This window comes from Cibotium barometz, chromosome 3, assembly GCF_041138505.1.
Source record: "Cibotium barometz isolate CiBa-2024 chromosome 3, ASM4113850v1, whole genome shotgun sequence".
NCBI classification, from domain to species: Eukaryota; Viridiplantae; Streptophyta; class Polypodiopsida; order Cyatheales; family Cibotiaceae; genus Cibotium; species Cibotium barometz.
The window spans coordinates 1,505,679-1,533,602 of NC_141048.1; positions in this window are offsets into that span (position 1 = coordinate 1,505,679).

Genomic DNA, 27,924 nt, shown 5'->3' on the forward strand with positions numbered 1-27,924 from the left:
TTCTTCACTAGGATATTCAAAGGTTCGTTCATGTTGAAATATACAAGTGAATAGGGTGTGTGCGGGAACAAGCCCTTGGTTAGAGGCTGTAAAAGAGGAGATGTAATTATGAAAGAACCTGTGAAAAGGTGAGAAGAATCTACTAGGAGAGAATAAAGGGTAGCATGAGAGAATTTAGGAGTGTGGAGTTATTCTGGGAGATATTCAGGGAAAAGAGAAGAGGTGGAGAGAATCAGGCAAGAGGTGGAGATATTCTGGGAGTGAATCATGGAGAAATCAATGGGATTTGATGCTTGATGTAAACTCTATAAATTGAGGCATAGCCCTAATGAGAATTTGCTGGTTTTTGAGTATCCATGCCTACATTAATCTATTTGCTGGTTTTTGAGTATCCATGCCTACATTAATCTATTTGTTAATTACCCACTAATTATATCTTAATTATTTGCTAATCACTTTGCTAATGATGTTGATTCTAGTGTTTGATCCACCATAGCTCATCACAATGCTCAAATTTCAACATGGTATCAGAGCCATGCCTAGAATTAATTAGGTTTATGAGCCCATTATCTAATTAATTAAGATTAGTAGATAATTAGCAAATAATCAAATTTTTAGTTAGTTTTCACTTCACCCCTTCACCCCCAGACAGTGGAGGACTCCATTCAGCTTGTACACTCTAAATTAGGTCTTTCCCTTCTAACATAAGCTAGCCAACACACCTAGCTTCAAGCTCATCAAGACGGCGCAGCAAACCGCGAAGTAATTTAGGAGAAATCGCTATTTTCTCCGGCACCTTTTTTTTGAAGCAGATTGGAGATTTCTTCTTGCTCAAGTCAAATCTTTCTAATTCCTCTTAGCCCCGGGGGTTTTCAAGCATGCTCTACAAGCTGGTGAAGACAAAATTCAGTTTCATCAAGTCTACAGTGAGATCCAAGCTCTTCATCAAATCTGTAGGTGACTTTGGTAAAACAGAGATTAAGCTTTCAATATTTGGTCAAATCTTGTGTTTCTTGGCTTAATCCTCTACTAGACTCATTGCTATTGATGCCTTTGAAAGCATTTGAGCTCATTTGAAGTGTAAGGTACCAGATCTGGACTCCCCGCATACTCTGTTTTTTGCACACAAAATCGAGCATTAATTTGCTAATCAGTGATTAATCAATGCTAATCACTATATTTTGGTGCAATTGAGGGTTCAAATTAACTATTAGGTATCTGATACAGATCCCTATAACTTCAGATTACAATTCGGAGTTGGTTTGATACTCCAACCATCCCGTACAAATTGGTTACCCTCGATTTATTGTAATTTCTGGTAAAATTGTGCTGATAAAATTGTGATAATCATCATTTTGCATTTAACCCTTGGTTAATGCCTGTAAATCTCACTCAAATTCAAGATTATTCACAGCCAGAGTTGCATTTGGAATGTGCATGAGAATGAATGCTATACGCATTATGTATTGGGCACATTACATCAGTGTAAAAATGGGAACAGACACTGCCCTTGTCCAGATTAAGGCAAGAGGTAAGACCTCCCGCATAAATTTGGGTTTGCATTGCATAATGACACAAGATAAACATCAAAAACCCAAAGAAACTGTCAGCAAAACATTGAAACATGTTGCTCACATGGAGCAAAAAGACCTGACGGACGAGCTCTCATGGCCCCAGCCCCCATGAAAGAAGAAGAATATCTCTTTCCAAGAAGAAGATCCACACCAAGAAGATCTAAAGGAAGAATATCTCTTTCCAAGAAGAAGATCCACACCAAGAAGATCTAAAGGAAGAATTGAAGGAAGACATGGACACGAGAAGAGAAGCTGCCACCACGAGAAGAGAAGCTGCCCCGAGAAGACTAAAAGAAGAGACGGACGCGTGGAGAGATGCTGCCACGAGAAGACTAAAAGAAGAGACGGACGCGTGGAGAGATGCTGCCACAAGAAGAAAACTGAAGAAAAGAGAAGATGTGAGGCTCCAAAGAGTGAGGAGCCATGTGAAAATCTCTGAGAGAGAGAGAGAGAGAGAAACCCCACAACCCAATGTAACCTGCCCCAACAAAGTAAAACCACCTCGGAGCCACCGATGATGTAGGCCACGTGGTAGATGTATGTGTGAGCACTTTAGTCAAGGTCGCGGGCACTTATAGTAGCCTTGGACACATAGAGAGAGAGAGTGTCAAGGACTATGGAGTTTAGGGACTTGAGGCACTGGTCGCGGACTGTCAAGTAAGAGAGAAACTTGATATAGGGTCCAGGTGTGCTGAGATAACTTGAGGGGAGGTGTAGACACTGGTCGCGGACTATCAAGTAAGAGGGAAACTTGATACAGGGTCCAGGTGTGCTAGGATTATTCACTTGAGGGGAGGTGTTGAAATATACAAGTGAATAGGGTGTGTGCGGGAACAAGCCCTTGGTTAGAGGCTGTAAAAGAGGAGATGTAATTATGAATGAAAAGGTAAGAAGAATCTACTGGGAGAGAATAAAGGGTAGCATGAGAGAATTTAGGAGTGTGGAGTTATTCTGGGAGATATTCAGGGAAAAGAGAAGAGGTGGAGAGAATCAGGCAAGAGGTGGAGATATTCTGAGAGTGAATCATGGAGAAATCAATGGGATTTGATGCTTGATGTAAAATCTATAAATTGAGGCATAGCCCTAATGAGAATTTGCTGGTTTTTGAGTATCCATGCCTACATTAATCTATTTGTTAATTACCCACTAATTATGTCTTAATTATTTGCTAATCACTTTGTTAATGATGTTGATTCTAGTGTTTGATCCACCATAGCTCATCACAATGCTCAAATTTTAACAGTTCAGTCCCTGAATGAACCTGGCCATCAGCTGTTCTTCATCTAGTGGTGTGGCGAGTACTTGAGGAGGTGGTGATACACTTCAATAGTTTTGCTCCCCTGGGTTAACTCTAAGAATTCGTTCATCTTTGTTTCCAAAAAGCCGAGAGGACAGAATCTCTTCCTTAGGTAAATCTTGAGATCACTCCATGTCTGGGTGTTCCAATCCAGATGGTTTGTCTCGCAGTGGTTTCTCCATGCCACTCTAGCTGTTTCTACTATCTTCAGTCTTGCAAGAGCCATTTTACTCTTCTCCGGTGACATGAAAGTATTCTTCCATTGCTTCGATCCACTTCTCCACAGCCTCGCCCAGGTTTTCCTCTTCACCCTTGAAAGGTCCAGGCTGCGATCTATGAAGAGTTTTACGAACATCCAAGTCGAGCTCTTCCTCATCGAGTTGGGGGTTAACATTCCTATCACGACGACGACCTCGATCCATGATCCTATCAATACGAAAATTCTTGTTGAGTCCCTTTATTTATAATTCAAATCTGACTTTAGATCCAAATGATTTTGGGGTTCTTTAGATTGGTCATCCCCCCATAGAATCGTGGGATAAAGATCCCTTCTAACAGAAGAACATACAGAACTCATTATCAGAGAATAATTCATTCATATTCTTAACACACTAATGGTCCATCAGACCGAAAATTCCATCTGATCATTTCTCCACGGGAATTTCAGTTATGCATGTTTTTAATTTGTCATCCCTTAATTAGATCCACTAGGTCAAGGGCTAACATTAGCAATCTGTCAGCACAATCCACTAATCTCATATAGTGATTTGCTGAAGTCATAATCATCATTCTAGTTACCAATATCATCACTGGGATTTGTCCCATTCATTCTCATTGTGGCTTTGTTCAACTTATCTTCTTTCAACTAGAATTCAGGAATCATTATCTTCAATCACTGGGATTTGTTCCATTAATCCTCATTGTGGCTTTGTTCAACTTATCTTCTTTCAACCAGAATTCAGGAATCATTATATTTCAATCATCAGAATCCAAATCAACTCATCAATTCTCAACCAGAATTCTAAAATCATATCAACCATCATTCGAATTCATCATCTGGATAGCATTTTTTCTTATAATTTAAAGGTCTTAGATTTACTCGTATATATTGTCAGTAAAGAGCTACAGATATACCCACGGTATATACAGGTAGTCATGGTCCTTGGAGTTATAAGGTAAATACCATCATATCTAGGCCTCAAGCAAGTTAGGGATTCCATACAATTGCGGCACTTTCATCTGAAGACCCAATTACCAATTTATGAATTTTTATTTTGAATATCAATTTGTATGAATTTCATCACACAATTACAATCTTTTACTCGTACTTCATAAATTCTTGACATTTCTTGCTTCTCGGTTGATCCACTTTAGCCAGTTGGCTCTAATACTAGCTGAAAGATCCTTGTCCCCTCCGCATAATGAATTCGGGGGTGCTAGCAGCAGAAGTAGCACTTCTTGCGCAGGGCAAAGCCTCTCACTCGGGGCCTCGCCCACACGGATATCCGGACAAGAGACTAATCCCTCGGTTCTTCCAAAATCGAACCCAAAAAAACTTTCCTCGCCCAGAAAGCACGGGCGATTCCTCCAAGATATTTTTATTCTAACGTAGTCAAGAGCCTTAACTAAGCAAACTGATCCGACCGAACCCGTAAGTCACATGGTCAGATCAAGGAAAAGACTTGCACTTGGATCATAGAGACCAACGCTTTTTTCCTCATTGTGAGAGGCAGAGCCGTTGATTCTTTTCCATAGAACAAGGACTATCCGGGATTTACTTCATCTATTGTACCATAATAGAATTGAGTCTCATTTGAGGGATCCATCAGCCCAGCCTAACCCCATCCTAACCCAATCCATCAGTCCAGCCTAACCCCATCCTAACCCCATCCAAACCCCATCCAAACCCATGGGTCAGCCAACTGCAGCCAATTGCCCAGCCAACTGCCCAACCACTGTAGTGATAGGATCCATTTAGGAATTTGGTTATGTTTTGTCCCGCGTACCAAGGAAAAGAGTTCCCAGGCCCCCTAGAGCCGTCGCTTCAAGCAAACTTCAAGATAGTCACACCACTTACACACCCAATATGAAATTGCCTGTTTCATTGATTCAACTGTCTTTAAAACAATCTTTTAATGAAACCATAGTATCATTGATCATAATCCTCCAAAATATCCAAGTTGAATTCTAATTTCCAATCATTCTTTCATCGGTGTACCTATGGCATCATTGGCAACCATCACCTGTTCACTCAGGGGCCTTTTCAATAGTTCCTAGCTCATAGTACCCGGAAATATATTCACCTATAAAAATCCAAATGGACTCTTCGTTGAAAATCAGCAAGATCAACCAACAGATCCATATAAAAGATCAACCAACAGATCCATATAAAAGAGCCATATGATCCAAGTGTACTAGGTCTACAAGGGTTAGGTATTCTATTGAGACAAGTTGAGATATGATGGATAGACAGCCCATCATTATGCTTACATGGTTAAAGCATTACAGGAGTAAGAACCCACTTATTTTGAGTAGGCACTTTGAAATAGAAAATTGAAAGATGCCAGGAGATGGCTGCATTGGTGTTGGATGAAAATCCAACATGGGACTTAGTGCCTTTGCCTAAGAAAAAGAAGGCAATTGGATGTAAGTGGGTGTATAAGGTCAAGCATAACACAGAAGGTATAAGGCGAGATTGGTTGCTAAGGTATATGCACAGACCTATGGCATTGAGTATGAGGAGACATTCAACCCGGTTGTGAGAATGGCAACCGTGAGAGCTCATTGCTCTATGGCTATAACAAAGGGTTGGTATTTACATTAGATGGATGTAAAGAATGCCTTCTTGCATGGTGATTTGCAAGAATACGTATATATGATGTAACCACCAGTCATGAGAGTGATACACATCCAAATTTTGTGTCAAGTTACATAAAGCCCTGTATGGCTTGAAGTAGGCACCTAGAGCCCTATATGGCTTATGCCACTGACATGGTTGGTGAGATTATAGTTGATATGCTACCAGTGGATGACAAGCTACATCATAGAGCCACTTTGCAGCACTAGATTTATGGCAGCTCATATGTTGAGTTCTGTAAGATTCCTCCCTCCAGCTTTTGAGGTGTGCAGGTATAAGAACCTCCCCTTTTGATCTTATAATTATTCCCCTCTCTGAAATAAAAGAAAGATCCTATTTTACCCTGTTTTGGCTTGGAGAGAGAAAATGTCTAGAGGGAGGTAATTTGAGATATTTTTGGATATGAAAATCCTCCTAGTGTCTAAAATGATTTCCCCTGAAACATAAATTCAAAAAGAACTTTCTAATGTGCAATTGGAATTCATTGAAAATAGGTAAAAAGGACCTTAGCCTAAGGGTCCAAATTTTCAAAAATTTTTGAATTATGCTCCAATTAAGGTTCCTATGGACCAATAAGATTAATCCAAATGTAGGGAGGAGATAAATTGAAGAATAAAAGAAAAACCCCCAAAAATGAGTAAATGCTCACATAAGATAAAGAGTTGACTGGGTACAAGGTTTATTAGTTAAAAATTAAGAGATAGAGAAAATGATGCATTTTTGACACCTCAGTGTGGGGATCTCCCCTCATGAAGGAGGCACCTATTTCACATGTGTGGAGGAGGTTTAAACTAAAAAATAATGAGATATTTTCATCTCTCCTCTCTATTGTTTCAACTAGATCCAAAAAGTAAGCTAAACTGACCAAAAAATGGTCAAAAATTGACCAAATTGATTTGGAAAATTCTAGAATCAGTTTGCTTGGTTAGAGGCTCACTTTTTCCTATAAATAGAAGCCTCCCTCTTTGTAAAAGCTTAATGGTGTTTTATACACTATTACTCTGCTTCTGCCCTGAACCATTTACATTAAATTTCTTGATAATTCAATTGTTTTTGGGTTAATCCTCTCCAAAGAGAATTGGTGGCCACTCTTGCTTCAAACAAGGGTAGAACCCTCAATCCCTCAAGTAAAGGAAAGCTTACAACTCCATGTAAGCTAAATTTTCTTACTTTTTTAATTTTAAATCTATGGTTTTCTTGATTTTCTTGTTTTACAGTTGCTTGAATTAAATTCAAATGCTATGCCTTTGAGGAAAATGCCACCCCCTTCTCTTCTTTACAATTCAGTCTTTCTTAATCCTAGAAAGAATTAGTTAAATGATTAATTAAACTTTCTTATTGTTTACTCTCTTGAATTCTGAAAATTGAGTAGATTAGAGTCCTATATATCTAGATTGGGTAAATTTAGGTTGAAATTAGAATGATAAAAATGAGAAATGGTCAGCCATACAAAGGAGGTTATGGTAAAATTTTCTAAAATTTTGTGGAAAAGAAAGTTTGTTTTTATGTTATTCCAAAAGAGTAATTCCCACCATTTGTGCATTCTAAAAGAAAATTCTAATTACTCCATGTACATATTCACCTATGAATATGCATGGATATCACTGATATTAATTATTAAAATTGATTTCTATGCATAGAAAGATGCATAATGAAAATTATTTTATTATAAAAGTGTTATTTTTATTAAATTTAATTTCTATGCATAGAAAGATGCACAATGAAATTTTTTTAATTAAAAAAGTGTTATTCTCATTAAAATTGATTTTATGCATAGAAAGATGCATAAAGGATTTATTGTTATTTCAAAAGTGTTATTTTCATTAAAATTGATTTTATGCATAGAAAGATGCATAAAGGATTTATTTTTATTTCGAAAGTGTTATTCCCACTGAAGTTGATTTTTATGCATAAATAGATGCGTAAAGAATCTTTATATCAAAAGTAGAATTCTCTTAAATTCTATGTTTAAATTCTATGAATAGATGTAATGAGATGTGATGAGAATCAGATGGGTGTGAATGAATGGATGGATGGATGTGAATAGAGGTGATGAGATGTGAGGTGAATAGATGTATTGAGATGTGATGAGAATTAGATAGGTGTGAATGAATGGATGGATGGATGTGATGTGAATAGAGGTGATGAGATGTGAGATGAATAGATGTGATGTGAATCAGATAGATGTGAGTGAATGGATGAGATATGATGTCATGTGAATCAGGATGTAAATGAATGATATAAGATATGAGTGGATGATATGTGCTGAAAATGGATGTGAATGTAAATGTGAAGAATGGATGCGAATGTGTATGTAAAAGAATTTATGTGGTTATGTATGTGAAAGAATGGATGTGGATATGTATGTGAATGAATGGATGTGGAAGAGTATGTGAAAGAATGGATGTGGATATGTATGTGAATGAATGGATGTGGAAGAGTATGTGAAAGAATGGATGTGGATATGTATGTGAAAGAATGAATGTGGAAGAGTATGTGAAAGAATGGATGTGGATATGTATGTGGTGAAAGAATGGATGTGGAAGAGTATGTGAAAGAATGTGATGTGGATGTGTATGTGAAAGAATATGATGTGATGTGATATGAATATATGTGGATGTGAAGTGATAGATATGAATGTATGAATAGATGTGGGTAGTCGTATAGGTGAATGATTGGATGGATGTGTATGAATGAGATATGATGTGGATCGATGTGATGAGATGTTATGTATGCGATGGGATGGTGATGAGAATGAATGTGATAGATATGAGTGAATGTGATGGATATGAGTGAATGTGATGTGAATCGGGATGTGAATAAATGAGATGTGATGTCATGTGAATTGGGATAGATGTGAATGAATGAGATGTGAGGTGAATTGGATATGATGTGGATCGGGGTAGTTATGAATGGATGAGATGTGAATGAATGTGATGTGATGAGATGTGGAGACGGGTAGATACGAGTGGATAAGATCTGATGAGGATAAATGAGGAAAGATGTGATGAGATGAAAATGATGTGATTGGATGAGAATGGGAATGCATATGAATTGGATGTGATTTAAATAAGGTGGATTGATGTGGAACAATGTGGAAAGACAAGAGTTCGCTATAGAAACTGTATTTATGACCTGTTTTTAAAATGACTATTTTATGTCAAGAATTGGATGTGATTTAAATAAGGTGGATTGATGTGGAACAATGTGGAAAGACAAGAGTTCGCTATAGAAACTGTATTTATGACCTGTTTTTAAAATGACTATTTTATGTCAAGAATGCTAGGGAAGCATTTTGACCGTCTTGTGAATGAGGTCGTGTGGAGACCTAATCTGATAAAGTTGCAACAGCTGACGGAGAGTCAATTGAGGACGTCTCGCGTAGCAAGGTCGGCCGAGGTCTTGACTAGCCTCGGTTCGATTTAAATGGTGAGCTTCTGGTACGGTGGATGAGGGACCAAGGAAGCGGCCTATGAGTGAAGCGCTAGGTGACCTGTGAAGGATCCTAGAGGGTGCTGACCATATGGTGCTCGGGCTCTGGGTCACCGAAGATACCCACACGTGCATCGTGGAAGATATTGGAACAAGGAGGAGTAAGAGTTGTTTTTTGAATTGGGGTATGGATCTGGTTGATTGACCTTGCTGGTCCTCACAACGGATGAGTCCATGGCTCTTTTATATGGATCCGTTTTGGTTGATCTTGCTGATCTTCAACGGAGATTCCATTTTGATATGTGAATATATTGCCGAGTAAACCATCGAAAAGGCCCCTGAGTGGACAAGTGGTGAGCATTTTGGTTGCCAATAATGCCATAGGTATACCAATGAAGGAATGATTGGAAATTAGGATTCAATCGGAGATTTTGAGGATTATGATCAGTGACACTATAATTTCATTAAATGAATATTTTAAGACAACTGATTCTGTGAAAAAGGCAATTTCATATTGGGTGTGTAAGTGGTGTGACTGGCATTAAATTTGCATGAATATCCGGCTAGGGGACGTGGGATCTCTTTTCCCTGGTACCCGGGACAAAACCTAACCAAATTCCTAATTGGATCCTATCACTACAGTGGTTGGACGGTTGGCTAACCCACAGGACTGGATGGGGTTAGGTTGGACCGATGGATCCCTAAAATGAGACTCAATTCTGTTATGGTACGATAGATGAAGTAAATCTCGGATAAAAATTATTCTATGGAAAAGAATCAATGGCTGTGCCTCTCAATGAGGAAAAAAGCGTTGGTCTCTATGATCCAACTACAAGTCTTTTCCTTGATCTGACTATGATACTTACGGGTTCGGTCATATCAGTTTAGTTAGTTAGGGCTCTTGACTATGTTAGAGTAAAAATATCCTGGAGGAATCGCCCCTGCTTTCCGGGCGAGGGAAGTTTTTTCGGGTTTGGTTTTGGAAGAACTGAGGGATTAGTCTCTTGTCCGGATATCCGTGGGTGAGGCCCCGAGTGAGAGACCCTGCCCCACGCAAGAAGTGCTACGTCCACTGCTGCTAGCACCCCTGAATTCATTGCGCGGTAGGATAGGGATCTTTCAAGTTCACACTATGTACTGACCATTATATGTTATTGTAGGAGAGTAATTTTTGTTATAGTAGACAAATTGATAACCTAAATAATTGTAATTTTCGTGGGAAGTGTTTAGATGAAATTACTGGTCTGATGGACCATTATTGTGTTAAGGATATGAATGAACTATTTTCTGATAATGAGTTCTGTATGTTCTTCTTATAGAAGGGATCTTTATCCCAGGATTCTATGAGTGTTGACCAAACTTTAAGAAACCCCAGAATCAGTTGGATCTAAAGTTGGAATAAAGCGGTCTTTTCACCTGAGTGTCTTGGTTAAGTTGGAAAAAAGGGACTTAACAAAGAATTTTCGTATTGATAGGATCATGGATTGAGGTCGTCGTGGTAGGAATGTTAACCCTCAACTCAATGAGGAAGAGCTCGATCCAGATGTTTGTAAAGCTCTTCATAGATCTCAGCTTGGACCTTTCAAAGGTGAAGGGGAGCACTTGGGAGAAACAGTAGACAAGTGAGTTGAAGCTATGGAGGAATACTTCGATGTCTCAGGGTACATCGAAAAGAGTAAGGTGGCTCTTGCGCCAAGCTAAAGATCGTAGAAATAGCCAGGGTAGCATGGAGGAACCACTGTGAGACAAACCGTTTGGATCAGAACACCCAAACGTGGAATGATCTCAAAGCTTACCTCAGGAAGAGATTCTGTCCTCTCGGCTTCCTAGAAACTAAGATGAATGAGTTCCTGGAGCTAACCTAGGGAAGCCGAACCATGGAGGAATATCACCAAGCATTCGCTCTCCTCCTCAAATACTCACCACTGTTGGATGAAGAACATCTGATGGCTAGGTTCATTCGGGGAATGAATGAACCCTTGGATACCCTTGTGAAGAATGCTAAGCTAGTTTCTATGGCTAAAGCAGTGCGGATGGCAAAGGATTTTGCCAAGGCCTTTGATGTCAAGGTCTCGTCGAAGCCAACACCATCATCTTTCAAAAGATTCCTAGCTCCGTAATGTGATTATAACTTTCCATCTCCTAACAGACAACAAGGTTAAACTCAGGATATGGGAAATTCTACAATGGAAGAAAGGTCTTTTTTTCGGAACACAATCCCCTGGAATTCAACTTCAGAAGTTCCATCCTTGAACAAAGAAGTTAAATGCTTTAACTGCCAAGGATGTGATCATCGTATTATGGATTGCCCAACTCATTTTGGATCAAGGTTTTCAGGACAAGGAAGTCAAGGACAAGATTCCAGATGCCAGCTCCTTCCTTCAAGAGTAATCAAGGTCCTTCCCGTCAAAATCAAGGAAACCCGAGAGGTAGACCCTCTAACTAACCCGAGAGGTAGACCCTCTAACTAACCCTTAGCTTCAATGCAAAGTAATGCAAGACCTCCACCTCAGAATAGGGGAAGTCAAAGAGAGATATTCCCAAATTGGCCATCTACTTCCAAGGCAGTAAGGTTGGAAGTAATCGAAGAAGAAAGAGATGAAAGAACTTATCCTCCAGTTATTTAAGGACATCTCACGTTTTTCAAGTGGGGTAGGATGTAAGATTCCTCTCCCCCAGCTTTTGAGATGTAAAGGTGTAAGAACCTTCCCTTCAGTCTCTGTAATCATACCCTAATTCTGAATGCAAGAAAATATTATTTTTCCTTGATTTTGGCCTAGAGAGAGAAAATATTATAGAGAGAGGCAATACAAAATTGAGATATTTTTGGATACAAAATTTCTTCTAAAATCTAAGATGAATTCCCCTGAAACGGAAATTCAAAATAAATTTTCCAATGTTCATTAGGAATTAACTGAATATGTGTATTAGAGACCTTAGCCTAAGGGTCCACATTTTCAAAATTTTTTGATTAAGGTCCAAATAAGGTTTCAAAGGGCCAATAGGATTAATCCAAGTGTTGGGATGGGAAAAATACAAAGAATAAAAGAAAATACCCCAAAAATGAGTAAATGCTCACATAAGATGAAGAGTGGACCAAGGACTGGGTTTATTAGTTAAAAATTGGGATATTTTAGTAAAATTATAAAATTTTGACACCTCAGTAAGGGATAGGCCCCATGAAGTAGGCACCTTTTTTTCATCATTTCCTTGCATTTTTAATTCAAAAAAATCAAGATATTTCATCTCTCCTCTCTCCTCTTGTTAATTGGATCATAAAGTGACCTGAACACTTGTCCAAAATGGATCAAACTGAAGCTGGAAGCCTCTAGTGGACTTGGTTGGTGGCATCCCTCACCTATAAATAGACCCTCATTCCTTTGTATTTTCATCTTTGAGTAATTACATGCTAGTATTTTCTTCATTTAGTGTAGTTTCTATTATCCAGCTATTTTGCCTCTTCTTTTGAGAGCTTTGGAGCTTCTCTATTCTCTAGATTACCCTCCCCCTCTTGGTCGCCAAGGACTTGCTTGTGGGCTTCACTTCTATCCAAAGAATCAAGCCAAAATCAAAGGTAAACCCTAATTTAATGGTTTTTTCTATTCTTCTCAATGATTTCCTTCTTCTCAGCCCCACTAATGCTTGGGAGACTTTCAATGGAATGGTTTTCTCTTGAAGTCAAGCTCTCCAATGATTCATAATGTTTAATTAGATTAATGCTAATTTTTATGCTTAATTATAGCATTTTTTGTTAATAAATCTCTCTTTTGGAAATATTAATAATCTTTATGGTTAGATCCTTGGTAGAAGGATGATTCTCAATGATGTTCTCTTTATCCTAATCAAAACTAGAGTTTAAGAAAGAATGGATGAGACTAGATTTAAGAAAGAATGGATGAGACTAGATGTAGGAATGATGAGAATGGATGTGAATGAATGTAGGAATGATGGGAATGGATGTGAATGAATGTAAGAATGACGAGAATGGATGTGAATGGATGCAAGAATGAAGTAAATGAATGAGAATGGATGAGAGTGGATATAGGAATGATGAGAATTAATGTGAATGAATGTAGGAATGAATGTGAATGGATGAGAGTGGATATAGGAATGGTGAGAATGAATGTAGGAATGATGTGAATGGATGTGAATGAATGTAAGAATGATGAGAATGGATGTGAATGGATGTAGGAATGATGAGAATGGATGTGAATGAATGTGAATGATAGTAGGAATGATGAGAATGAATGTGAATGGATGTAGGAAGGATGTAAGACTGATGCAAATGGATGAGAATGGATGTGAGTGGATGTAGGAATGGTGTGAATGGATGTAGGAATGATGTAAGAATGATGTGAATGGATGTGAGTGGATATAGGAATGGTGTGAATGGATGTGAATGAATGTGAGTTGATATAGGAATGATGTGATTAGATGTGAGTTAATGTAGAAAATGTGGGATAATGAGAATTGATGTGGAATAATGAGAAATGATGTGGAATGAGACGATGAGAAATGATGTGGAATGACGAGATATGAGGAATAATGTGAAAGGATGTGGGATGATGAGGAAATATGGGACTTTTGTTGGAACTGTATTTGTAGATGAAACCTGTTTTTTAAAGGCTATTTTATGTCAAAAATGTTGGGGAAACATTTTGTAAGATTCCTCCCTCCATCTTTTGAGGTGTGCAGGTGTAAGAACCTCCCCTTCTGATCTTGTAATTATTCCCCTCTTTGAAATAAAATAAAGATTCTGTTTTACCCTGTTTCGACTTGGAGAGAGAAAATATCTAGAGAGAGATAATCCAAAATTGAGATATTTTTGGATATAAAAAACCTCCTAGTGTCTAAAATGGTTTCCCCTGAAGTAGAAATTCAAAAAGAACTTTCCAATGTGCATTTGGAATTAATTAAAAAGAAGTATAAAGGACCTTAGCCTAAGGGTCTAGATTTTCAGAAATTTTTGGATTATGGTCCAATTAAGGTTCCTATGGGCCAATAGGATCAATCCAAGCGCGGGGAGGAGATAAATCCAATTTATAAAAGAAAAACCCCCAAAAATGTGTAAATGCTCACATAAGATGAAGAGTTGACTAAGGACAAGGTTTATTAGTAAAAAACTATGAGTATTACTAAAAAAATGAGATATTTTGGGTATAATGATTCAATTTTGACACCTTGGAAGGAGAAGGGAGCTCTTCAAGGAGGCGCCTATTTCACTTGTGTGGTGGAGTTTTAAACTCAAAAATATTGTGATATTTTTATCTCTCCTCTCTCCTAGATCAAACCAAATCAAAAGGGAGCCAAACTAGGTCCAAATCTTATCCAAATTCAGCCAAACTGAACCTGGAAAATTCTAGAAACTAGTTGGACTTGGTTAGAGGCCTCCCTCACCTATAAATAGATCCTTAGCTCTTTGTAAAAAAATATGAGAAATATACCATGCCAGTATTATACTGAAATAATGATATTTTCTATTATCCTCTAAAAATCCTCTACAAATTTAAGAGATTGGAGCCTCTCTCTCTTCAATCTTCCTTGGTGACTCCAATGACATACCAAACCAATTGATTGGTTGGAGGCCTCTACTGTGATCAAAGAATCAAGTAATTTAGGAGGTAAAGTGTGGATTATTGTCTTCTTTTTCTTAAATCTCCAAATGTTTCTCTTCTCAACCCCTCTCAAGCTTGAGAAGCATTAATTTGAATGGCTTTTGAATACTATTGAAGTTCTTTAATGTATTGTAATGAAGAAATACATAAATTTCTATTTATGCTTAATTTTTAATGGTTTTTAAGCATTTCTCTCTCCCCCAAAGAAAGATCATTCTTATGACCTATTCTCAATTCAAATGAAGCTTCTCATGAAGCTTCTCATGAAGCATTTCTCTAATCTAAAAGTAATTTCCATGCTTGTCTAATTAGAGGCCAAAATAATGGCTTTTAATACTTTTATGCTATTTAATTTGTGGTAAAATTAAGAATCAATCCATAATTGGATAATGATCCAATTAGTGGTTATTCTACTCACATGAATAATACTAAACTTTATTCTTTCAAATTTATTGAGAATTATCAGTAATAGCAGCGGAGCTATGGTAAAATTTTTGAAAAATAAACACATAAATCATTTTCATTTATATTATGAAAAGAGGACTTCCTACCATATTCTAGGATTAATCATCCTAGATTAATTGAATGATTCTCATTATAATCATGAAAAATTAGATTTTTATGTTTATGCATAAATAGTAATTAGCAAAAGAGGAATTTCTAGTAATTCATTTTTAATGTTAAAAGCGGAATTCCTATGACATTTGGAATTCCATCATTTAGATGGGAAAAGAGGAATTCCTAGCATAATGGAATTATTAGATAATTCATTTAAATTCAAAGATGAATTTTAGATAGATTTATTTTATCAATGGGAAATATTTAAATGTTAAAAGAGGAATTCCTGTGACATTTGGAATTCCATCATTTAGATGGGAAAAGAGAAATTCCCAGCATAATGGAATTATTGGATAATTCATTTAAATTCAAAGATAAATTTTAGATAAATTTATTTTATCTATGAGAAATATTTAAATGTTAAAAGAGGAATTCCTATGACATTTGGAATTCCATCATTTAGATGGAAAAAGAGAAATTCCTAGCATATTGAAATAATGGATATTTTATTTTAGATGAATTTATTTTATAAGTAATAATTGACGAAAAAAGAGGAATTCCCATGACATTGGAATGCAATTAATCAAATGCAAAAAGAGGAATTCCCATGGTATTTGAGATCCAAGAAATTAAATGGGAAGAAGAGGAAATTTTAGTATAATTCAATTTATGATTATTTACCAAAAGTGAAAATATGGGTAGAATTGATTTCTACAAATCCCATGAATGCTTTTATTCAAAAGAGGAATATTGAACATAATTCAATTGAGGAATTGAAAAGGAATATGGACATAGTCGTTCGAGAAAAAAAACCTTTTATTAGGCTAAACAATGGTAAAAATTTAGAAAAAGTCCCATTATCGATATCAAACTAGAAAAAGCTATTAAATGGAATAGCATGTGAATGGATGTGATAAGATGTGTTTGGGATGTGATAGGATGTGAATGGATGTGATAAGATGTGTTTGGATGTGATAGGATGTGTTTGGGATGTGATAGGATGTGAATGGATGTGATAGGATGTGTATGGGATGTGATAGGATGTGATAAGATGTGTATGGGATGCGATATGATGAATGAATGTGATAGGATGTGATAAGATGTGTATGGGATGTGATAGGATGTGATAAGATGTGTATGGGATGCGATAGGATGTGAATGAATGTGGTAAGATGAAAATAGGATGTGATAAGATGTGATGTAATGAAATGGATGTGGATGTGAATAATGAGATGAGAGGATATGTGAAAGGGTGAGATGAGAAGTACATGGATGTGGAAGTGGATGTGTATGTGGAAGGATGAATGTGGATGTGCATGTGGAAGAATGGATGTGGAAGAATGGATGTAGATGTGTATGTGGAAGAATGGATGTGGATGTGTATGTGGATGTATGGATGTGGATGTGTATGTGGAAGAATGGATGTAGATGTGTATGTGGAAGAATGAATGTGGATGTGTACGTGGCAGAATGGATGTGGATGTATGGATGTGGATGTGTATGTGGAAGAATGGATGTGGATGTGCATGTGAGAGGATGTGATGTCGATGTGAGTAAATGGATGAGATATGAGTCATGTGAATTGGGATGTGAATGAATGAGATGTGATGTGAAATGGATGGATGAGATGTGATTTAAATTGGGATAGATGTGATTTAAATTGGGATAGATGTGAATGGATGATATGTGATGTGAATGAATGTGATGTGAATCGGGATAGATGTGTATGAATGGATAAGATGTGATGTGATGAGATGTGAATATGGGTAGATGCGAGTGGATGAGATCTGATGAGGATAAACGAGGAAAGATGCGATGAGATGGAAAATGATGTGATTGGACGAGAATGTGAATAAATATGAAATGGATGTGGATTAAGTAATATGGATTGATGTGGAACAATGTGGGAAGACGAGAGTTTGTTATAGAAACTATATTTATGACCTATTTTTAAATGACTGTTTTATGTCAAGAATGCTGGGGAAGCATTTTGACCGTCTTGTGATTAAGGTGGTGGAGACCTAACTGATAAAGTTTCAATAGTTGTGAGACGGAGAGTCAATAGAGGACGTCTCGCGTAGCAAGGTCGGCCAGCCTCGGTTCGATTTAAATGGTGAGCTTCCTGTACGGTGGATGAGGGACCAAGGAAGTGGCCTATGAGTGAAGCGCTAGGTGACCTGCGAAGGATCCTAGAGGGTGCTGACCATATGGTGCTTGGGCTCTGGGTCACCAAAGATACCCATATGGTGCTTGGGCTCTAGGTCACCAAAGATACCCACACGTACGTCGGGAAAGATATTGGAACAAGGAGTAAGAGTTGTTTTCTGAAATCGGGCATAGATCTGGTTGATTGACCTTGCTGGTCCTCAACGGATGAGTCCATGGCTCTTTTATATGGAGTTGTTGGTTGTTCTTGCTGATCTTCAATGGAGATTCCTCCATCTTGATTTTTATAAGTGATTATATTGTCGGGTACGATGAGCTAGGAACTATCGAAAAGGCCCTTGAGAGACAGGTGGTGAGCATTCTGGTTACCAATGATGCCATAGATACTCCGACGAAGGAATGATTGGAAATTAGGATTCAACCAGATATTTTGGAGGATTATGATCAGTGACACTATGGTTTCATTAAATGATTGTTTTAAAGATAGTTGAATATGTGAAGAAGGCAATTTCATATTGGGTGTGTAAGTGGTGTGATTGGCGTTAAATTTGCATGAATATCCGGCTAGGGGACCTGGGAACTCTTTTCCCTGGTACCCGAGACAAAACCTAACCAAATTCTTAATTGGATCCCATCACTACAGTGGTTGGGCGGACTCGATGGTTAGGCTGGACTGATGGATCCGTAAAATGAGACTCAATTCTGTTATAGTACGATAGATGAAGTAAATCCCGGATAGTAATTGTTCTATGGAAAAAGAATCAACGGCTGTGCCTCTCGATGGGAAAAAAAGCGTTGGTTTCTAAAGTGCAAGTTTATTCCTTGATCTGACCAAGAGACTCATAGGCTCCGGTCGGATCAGTTTGGTCAGTAATGACCTTGACTACGTTAGAGTAAAAATATCCTGGAGGAATCGCCCGTGCTTTCTGGGCGAGGGAATTTTTTCCGGGCTTGGTTTTTGAAGAACTGAGGGATTAGTCTCTTGTCCGGATATCCGTAGGCAAGGCCCCGAGTGAGGGATCTTGCCCTGTGCAAGGAGTGCTACTTCCGCTGCTAGCACCCCCCCGAATCCGTTGTGCAGAGGAGGCAGGGATCTTTCACATTTTGACCATCTTGTGAATGAGGTTATGGGGACCTAACCTCGGTTCGATTAAAATGGTGCGCTTCCGGTACGATGGGTGAGAGCCAATGAAGCAGTCCCTGAGTGAAGTGCTAAGGCACATAAGGAACATCCTAAAGGGTTCTAATCAGGTGATGCATGGACTCGGCTACTGGACACCCATGCGTATGTCGAGGAAGATATGGATGGACTGATAAGGAATTATCTATGTGAACTGGAACTTGAAATTGGATCTCGTTGGTTGACTAGCTGGGGAGTTCGGATGATATTTTGACTGTAAAACAATAGACTGGATATTTTGGAGGATTATGATTTGAAATACTATGGTTTCATTTTAAGTCTGCTTTAAAGACAGCTGAATCTGTGTGAAAAAAGCAATTTCATATTGGGTGTGTAAGTGGTGTGACTACCTTGAATTTTGCTTGAAGCGCCGGCTAAGGGCCCTGGGAACTCTTTCCCCTGGTACCCAGAACAAAACATAACCAAATTTTTATAATGGATCCTATCAATACAGTGGTTGGGTGGTTGGCTAACCCATGGGACTGGATGGGGCTAGATTGATAGATCCCTATAATTAAAATTCAATTCTGTTCAAGTTACGATAGTTGAAGTAAATCATGGATAAACCTTGTTCCATGGAAAAGAATCAATGGCTGTGCCTCTTTGACGAGAAAAAAAGCATTGGTCTCTATGATCCAAGTGCAAGTTCCTCGCTTGATCCGGCCATGTGATCTGCAGGTTCGGTTGGAATGAAAAAGGGAAGTTAAGGCCCTTGACTACGTTAGAATAATTCTCTTGGAGGAATTGCCTATGCTTTCTAGGCGAGGGAAGTTTTTTCTGGGTTCGGTTTTGGAAGAACCGAGGGATTGGTCTCTTGTCCAGACATTTGTGGGTGAGGCCCCGAGTGGGAAACTCTGCCTTGCACACAAGGTTACTACTTCTGCTGCTAGCTCCCCAGATTCTGGTGCACGGAGGGGACAGAGGTCTCACAAGTGCTGTTGTTGTCAATTAGCAAAGAAAGGTCTTCAAGACGTTTTCAAGGTCAAGGTTATTTGTGAAGTGGAGAAGAAGTTGATGCTGAAAATTGAAGCAAAAGGTCAAGTTCTGCACAAGAAGGAAGAGGTTTGCATCTTTTGTTGGGTTCAAAATGAAGAAATTTTGAAGAAGTTAGAGCTGTGTATTGTAATTTTGAAGAAGTTAGAGCTGTGTATTGTAATTTTGAAGAAGTGAGCTATGAATTGTAATTTTTTCTTGAGAGAATGAATCCATCATTTGATAAGAGAGAAAAAATGACAAGGTCTCATAGGTGCCTACAATTTGATAAGGGCTATAGTGTGTCTAAATTAAAGAAGGCAACAGAGGTTTCAAATAGTCTGCATGTTGTCCTTCTTTTTGATGGTGGTGAGATCTTTATAAAGAAAACATGCCTGAAATGAAAAAGAAAGAGGGAGAGCGTGTGGATTAGAAAGAAAAGGAAGAAGGCGGTTCTCTTCATGGGGCTGGTTTTAAAAAAATATGTGGTTCAAGAAGAGGATTAGAGAAGAAGGTGCAAAAGATACACATGCGCCAATTTAAATGTAGATAAAAGAAATGTCACAGACTTGCTTATGAGCACGTTGTCTATAGATATTGCCATCGATTGACACATTAAAGAATGTGATTACTACACAAGTGTTGATCTCCTGTATTTATGGTGGGCTGCTACCATTCATGGAGGAGGAGCAGAAGACAAAGAAAAAGATGAAAGATGACCTATTAGTCACTTGTTGTTGTAGATGGTTAGAGGAGCATCACTTTAAGAGAAAGGAAATTTGCTCTATCACCATAGGAATCACCATCACCATCAAACATGCCAATCCCTTGCTTCTAGAGAGTGTTTGTGGGAGAATATTGTTAATCGTTTAACATGCTACCTCACAAGCACAAGAAAGAAGAAGAAAAGAGTGCATGAAAGGGTCGAATCTGGTGATTTGCACTTGGCCAACCCTATTAGGGGGTTAACTCCCTGATGTGAGGCCGCTAGGGGCTCACTCTAGACTCTCTTTGTGTCACCCAAAGAGAGATCCAAGCAAGCTAGGTAGTAGGAGAAAGAGGGAAGGAGCTATGGAGAGCTCAACCTCTACCTCATGCAAATCATATACAAACAAGACCAGGTGGAGAGCTCAACCTCTACCTCATGCCAATCATATGCAAACAAGACCAGGTGGAGAGCAATGAGAAGGGAGTGAAGGAGAGAAGGGAGAGAAACACCATTCCTATTCACATACACCAACACACAATCACAAGAAACACCATTCCTATTCACATACACCAACACACAATCACAAGAAAGCAAGCATCATAAGCAAGAAAACTACCATAAGCTCAAGAGAGAAAGCAAAACTGAATTGAGAAAAATGGGATTGTCCCTTTTCATATTCCATATAATGTCTTATATACATGAGCTCACTTTTTACAATGGCCGGCTGCCCAATTAAAAATGGGGGCCCAAAACTAGTCTTCCTAGTTTAACTAGCTCTATGTACATCAATTCCTTATGACCGACATTACACAAGTCATAAGCTTGGTCATCTCTTGTATCATTTAAAATTGGCACTTAGCGTGGTTACAAAAAAGATGGATTATGAAAGGTCATGTTAACTAGAGTGGTTAATATACCCCCCCTCCCGATTTGCAGGTCCGTCCCCAAAACTGGTCGAAAAAAAGCTATCTGTAGTAGATAGAGTATGTGTGGACGAAGTCCCATCTCGAAGTAGGGGCAGGAGGGGCTCGATGGAAGATGCGGTAGCTCATCCAAAACGTTGTCTCCATCATGTCTTCAAAAGTCTGGAGCCGCCAAGCAAGCATCCACATGATACGTTCGTAGTAGCCGAACAACTTCTTGAGTGTGGGCCCTCTGTTGATGTCAAAGGCAAGGCCCTGGGCTCCCTCAAAGTAGTGGCCCCATATCAAGAAGGTCTCGAGAAAATTGATGGATAAGGTTGAAGAAACGGATGGTTGCAATCACTACTGGGTCTGGGACCTGGTCGTAATAACGGCGGATGAAATCGTTGAAGTGCCTGACTACGGTGTCTTTTGTACATGGGTTTTGTGGTGATGGGGCGCGAACCAAGGGAAGTTGAATTACAACTTTGGGTTCTTTTGCTGTTCGGAGTGGAAGGTTTTCTAGGCCCACCGTTTGTGGATGGGGAGGTAATCCAGGTTGATCCTCAATGCGTAGGGCATGTTGTAATAAATCTCCAAGGGCTGTCACCAGGCTGGCTGCTTGCCCATAAGATTGAAGGTTATGGGACGAGCAGCGGTGGGGGGACCGCGGGTTTGGATGGGTGATCACGCCTCCATGTTGTGTGCTTGGCATCTAGGTACGGGCGAAGGACATGGAGATCAAGGCGATCGATGATGCAGGTGATGGGGTGATCGTGGAGCTGTCGATCGAGTAGGATGGTGATTTTCTGATCGAACTCTATGCGATTCGATCGAACTCTATGTGATTTTCTGATCAAACTCTATGCGATCTCATGGATCACACTAATTCAAGGGGTTTGTTTGGTGGAGGGTCGACTTCCTCATGCTCAGATGGTGGCGATGGCGGGATCTCCCCTTCTTTGAGTGGCGGAGGGGGTGGCGATGATGGAGGTTGGGTGGTGAGGCTTGTGTCGAGGAACAATAAGGGTCTAGTAGAGGTGGAGGGAATATCTCTAAATGCTACGTGCAGACCTAAGTGAAGGGATAGTGAAGGTGGCAAGGGGGGTGGAGTAGGAAAGTGAAGGGGGGGAGAAGAAGTTGAGGCACCAAAAAGTGGAAGTGTGGAGGTTCTTGAGGGGGGTGGTGGGGGTGGGGGTTGTGTGTGAGATGCCGATGAGGGTTCTAATGGTGGAGGAGGGGCAGGTGGTGAAGATCCTTGTGGGTTTGGAAGTGGCAAGCTGCCCTGCCCATCTATGCCATCATCATTGTCGTCGAGGGGCAGGGTTAGCTGCAAACGGCATGCTGAGGAATGTGGGTGTAGAAGAAAGTAACTGCAAGGGCAGCCTCGACTTTGCTAAAATCCCATGGAAAGGTGATGTGTGTGTCATCAAACTGGCATATGCTAGTGGCCTCCATGACCTCAATTTGGGTGAAGCAACGGTGGTAGAGAATGAGGAGGCTGGGTGCAGAGTAGGGAGGTAGAGGATCGTTGAGGAGGGAGAGGTAGGAGTCATGTGCCAGGCGCCAGCTAGTGGTGCAGAGGCACTCCCTTGGCTTGAGGAGGGGGGGATAAGGGTAGGGGAAGACACCATTTGGTAAGATAACTTGATGAGGTCATATGGGGCTGAGGTAGGGAAACTATAGTGAAGTAATAGGCTCTAGGCGGTTAGGGTGGCTTGCAGGGGGTGGAAGGGGAGTTCAAAAAAGTCATGAGGGTGTTGGAAAGTGATCAGCCCTAAGCAAAAATGGGGAATGAGGCTTAGGGTATCGAGGGGGATTTTGGAGAGAGCATAAGTGAATTATTGGTAGGAGAGGGACTTCTCAATATAAATATCATGCTGGAGGAGGTTGAGGCTGATGGCTCAATACTGCAAATCGAGGAGCTGACCAAGGGTTTGAGGGGGGAATGCCAAAATAGGGAGCTTGGCTGCAGTTTCCATAAGGGCGTCCACCTTATGATCGATCGAGCTAGATGAAGGGGCTGATGGGGTGGTTGGGGGCGACTGGGCAGCTGGGGCCTCTGCCTCTCTGAGCTATTCACATAGGTGATGGAGGGTGGCCTTTGTCAAGTTGTGGTGCCTTGCAAAATCCTCGATTGTGTGGGAGAGAAATTGCTTTGCAATTTGGGCCCGGCTCATTGCCCCCTGATGATGTAGTCCTTCTAGGATGGTCAGCTCTTGGTGGGATGTCTCGCGGGCATCTGCTGCAGCATGAGCTTGGGTAACCTGTTGTGTTGAAGCTTAGTAATTCTAGAAATGGCCGTGCCCAACTGTTCTGTTTGTTGATCAAACTTTGTTTGGAGCTCCATGAATTGCACATTTGTCTGGTATAACTCCTTAGACACTGTGCGCTCCTGGGCTTTGGCTTATAACATTTTCCCTCTATGAAATTTGGGCCACTTCTTGTTGCCGGGAGATGCAGTCAGTCATCTCTTAGATGAGCTCTCGGGCCATGTTAGCAAAACCCTGGGCAAAATTGGGCACTTCTCCCCAGGCCGCATGGAAGCTTTTTGCGTAATTCTGGCTAGAGCTAAAACTGCCACCGCGGGCCCAACAGAGAGTGTTGACAGTGTTTTGGGTGTCTGTGGGGGAAGAGGGACTAGCCTGATCATGAGGTGGCATTTCAGTGAACTTGTCAGGGGGTGGGGTCTCATAAAGACTTATGTTTAAGAATTCCTACCTCTGGAGATCTTCTTCCACTTCTACGGCCTTTTAAAGCTGCCGTCGCAACAGTAATCTCTTCTAGTGTGTGGGCCTGGGGCTTGGGGGTAGCTATGCCTGTTTGGTAGGTGTGGGTTCATGGTGGGGCCTCTTGGCTGGTGGGGAAATGGGAGAGGTGGATGGAGGGTAGACATAAGCAAGTGCGGCATCGGTGTGCGGCATCCGGTCTGCTCAACTAGATGGTGCGTGGCAGCTCTTCGTAGCCCACCGCGTAATATAGAACCGTGGTGATGAGTAAAGTGGCAACTCCCTTGGGGGTTCGAGTAGACAACATGGAACTCCCAGTTGAGATAGTCGGCCCAATTGACTTGCTGGCCCTGGTGCACATGAGCTAAGGTTGGAAGACTACACTTGCTAAACAACCGGTCGGTCCACTTTGTCGTCGTGTGAGGAGAAACTGGAGGGCGCGTGTGCTGGCATCACAAGGTCTTCCTGCTGCTGGGAAACGTTGCCCCACTCAACTCCATCCTTGTTGGCAGTCCCCCTATAATACAGGCCACGAGTGAGCTTAAGGGCATTGACAAGGTGGACATATGGTTGCTCCACTTGTGGTAATGGTAATGCCTCCCACACAAGGCCTATGTTGAGCTGGACTGGATGGTGTCTTCCCCCTCGATATCCAAGATGATACTTGTATGCTGATTTGCATCAAAAGTCTCTATGAAATGTAAGGCATTGTATAAATCTGGCCCCCAAGGCTCTAGTGTGGGTAGTCGGCCTAGTCCGAGTAGCTCTAACTTCTGTGGGTGGGTTAGCTGCAACAACTCCATAGCACGGCCCCTGTGTAGTAAAGAAGCTTGTGCTCAACTTTACGATGGTTCTTCATAAGGGAATGGATAGTGTGTCTATTAACCTGCTTCATCAGGGCTTCACCCAGATGGGAGAACTGGGTGGGGTGCTTCGCGTACTCCTCGAAGCGACCGCTGCTGGTAGGTCTCTTCCTCCTCAGGGAAGTATGGTGGAGCACCTCCAAGGAGGAGTCGCAAGCTTCAGACATCCTGAAGGCTGGCTATGAGGGTAAGGGTGTGTGAAATTTTTTTGCAAGACTTTGGCTAGTAGGCTTAGAGTGAAAAGTGAGAAAGTGGGAGGAGGGGGTCCATATTTATAGCACTGTGAGGAAGATGATGATGTCCACACACTATGACCAGCTGGACGTGGTCATTTATGTCTCACACATGTTACTACCTAACATGCCAGCACATAGTGCAACTGGCACAAGCTGACATCGAGCTTGAATCTCAATAGCCCCTCTCAAGCTCATGATGATGTATTGCCATAGATGAAGATGTAGATGAGCTTGGGCTATCAAAGCTCTCAACACTCCCCCTCAAGCTCATCCCATGTACTCCCAACATAGTACGGAAGTACTGAAACTTCTCCCTGCTGCTAAAACTTCTCCCTGCTGCTAAAAGTGCCTTTGTAAAGATGTCGGCCACCTGCTCTTCAGTCTTCACATATACTGCAAATCCACTGTACCATCCAACACTTTCTCTTTGACAAAATGATAGTGGACCTCTATGTGTTTGGTCCGCGCATGAAAAACTGGATTCTTGGCCAATTGTATGCTGCTCATGTTGTCACAATGAATGACAACCTTGCCATCAATAGGCTCACCCAAATCAGCCAAGAGACTCTTTAACCATACTCCTTTACATGTAGCAATGGCTGCACCCCTGTATTCAGCCCCTTTGTATACTAGATAAAGCAATAGTAGGTTGCTTTTTGCTGCTCCAACTCACCCCCACTGCACTTCCAAATGTAAAGGCATAACCACTAGTAGACCTCGTGACATACGAGCTACCTGCCCAATCTACGTATGTGTAGCCATGTACATCCAAGCCTTTACCATGCTCATAAAGAAGACCATAATGTGTAGTGGTCTTTACATAGCGCATAATGCGTCTCACTGCATCCAAATGAGGTTTTTTGGGGCTTTGCATAAATTTGCTTACTAGCCCCACAGCATAATTGAGATTCGGGTGTGTGATAGTCATGTAAATAAGACTGCCAATCATCTTTCTATACATAGATGGATCATCCAACTCTTCACCAAAATCAGCCCGCAGCTTCACATTCTGCTCCAAAGGTGTACTCATTGTTGGCTTACACCCTGTCATCCCATATTTTGCCAACATATCCAAAGGTGTACTCATTGGCTTACACCCTGTCATCCCATATTCTGCCAACATATCCAATGCATATTGGCGTTTCACTAACCATGTCCCTACATGGTCTTTGATCACTTCAACCCCAAGAAAACATCTCAATTCACCCAAGTCTTTCATATCAAACTGCCCACTCTCAATGCCTTCTTGACATGCATAACATTGTAGCATGATCTACTGTGTGACAATCAAGTCATTCACATAGATGACAAGTAAGATAATCCATGATCCGTTTTCTTCACATAGAGTGAAGAATCTACTGAAGAAACCTGAAATCCAAGGAAGATAAGATATCAGCTTATCTTATCACTCCAAGCACGAGGTGCTTGCTTCAAACCATATAATGCTTTCCTTATCACTCCAAGCACGAGGTGCTTGCTTCAAACCATATAATGCTTTCCTTAATCTACATACATGAGTGGAGTACTTGGGTGTACATATGCTTCTAGTTGTGCAATATAAACTTCCTCTTGTAAATCACCATTTATAAATGTATTTTTCACATCCATTTGATGCATTTCCCAACCATTTGCTGCAGCCATAGCAATGACTGCTCTTATCACTGTTCTCATCTTTGCAACTAGACTAAATGTTTCTTCATAGTCCAAGCCTTGGGTTTGTGCATAACCCTTAGCTACCAACTTCGCTTTATGGTGCTCAATGGAACCATCTGATTTGCATTTCACCTTATAAACCCATTTGCAACCAATGACATTTTTGCCTTGTGGTAAGGCAACCAAATCACAAGTTTCATTATGAACCAATGCGTTCATCTCAACATCCATTGCCTTCTCCCATACATGCTTCCCAATAGCTTCTGTATCGCATGTAGGTTCCACATGCTTCACCAAAGAGGTCATATATGCGTAATGCATAGCAAAGTCATGATATGTTAACCTGTCAACTGGATACCTAACCCTTTGGGATCTCCGCAATGCATGCAGATCACTTTGAACACCTGTCACTCTAGCATGTGGAGGCACATATCTATCCTACCTTGCACCTGGTGTGCGTAAAACGGGTATGCCAAGTTCCTCATCCAAACTTTCTAAACTTGATGACTCATAACCTGTAATGCCTATTCCTTCAACCTTCTTTTTCCCTTTATCCAGAACTACTCCCAATGGTCACACTCTCATGTCTCAAGTGTAAGATTCCTCCCCAAACTTTGAGGTATACAGGAGTAAGAATCTCCCTTTTTGATCTTATAATTATTCCCTCTCTAAAATAAAAGAAAGTTTCTGTTTTTTTTTAAAAAAAAGGAAGACCCTTTCCCTAGAATACTTCTCAGGATTTTCACCTGTTTTAAGGATTTAGAACAATGAGTTCGGAAGTGAGAATCGGTGTTTTGGATACCAAGGTTTTGGCTTTCATTCGAGTACGGCCCAAAAGAAGTTCTTTATCTCTTGGGGAGTATAAGAAGTTATCCCCCAGATATTGTGACCCTTATATCTGAATTCAATGAAAGTAGGTGACTTAGCCTACAAGCTTCTTTTATCTCCTCATCTCAAAATTCTTAATACCTTCTATAGAAAAATGTGTCAAACACAAATCATGGAAAGACGGTAAAACTTCAGTGGCAAGTTACCGTGTGGCTTCTAGGTTACGCTAGCTCCTTCCCTTATATAAGTCGTAACTTTCACTTGTCGCTCACAGTAATCTTACTCCCATCAATCTCCTTTCTTTCTTAATCTCCTTCATGGCGGCTTGGCAACAGGAATTAGTTTTATCCCTG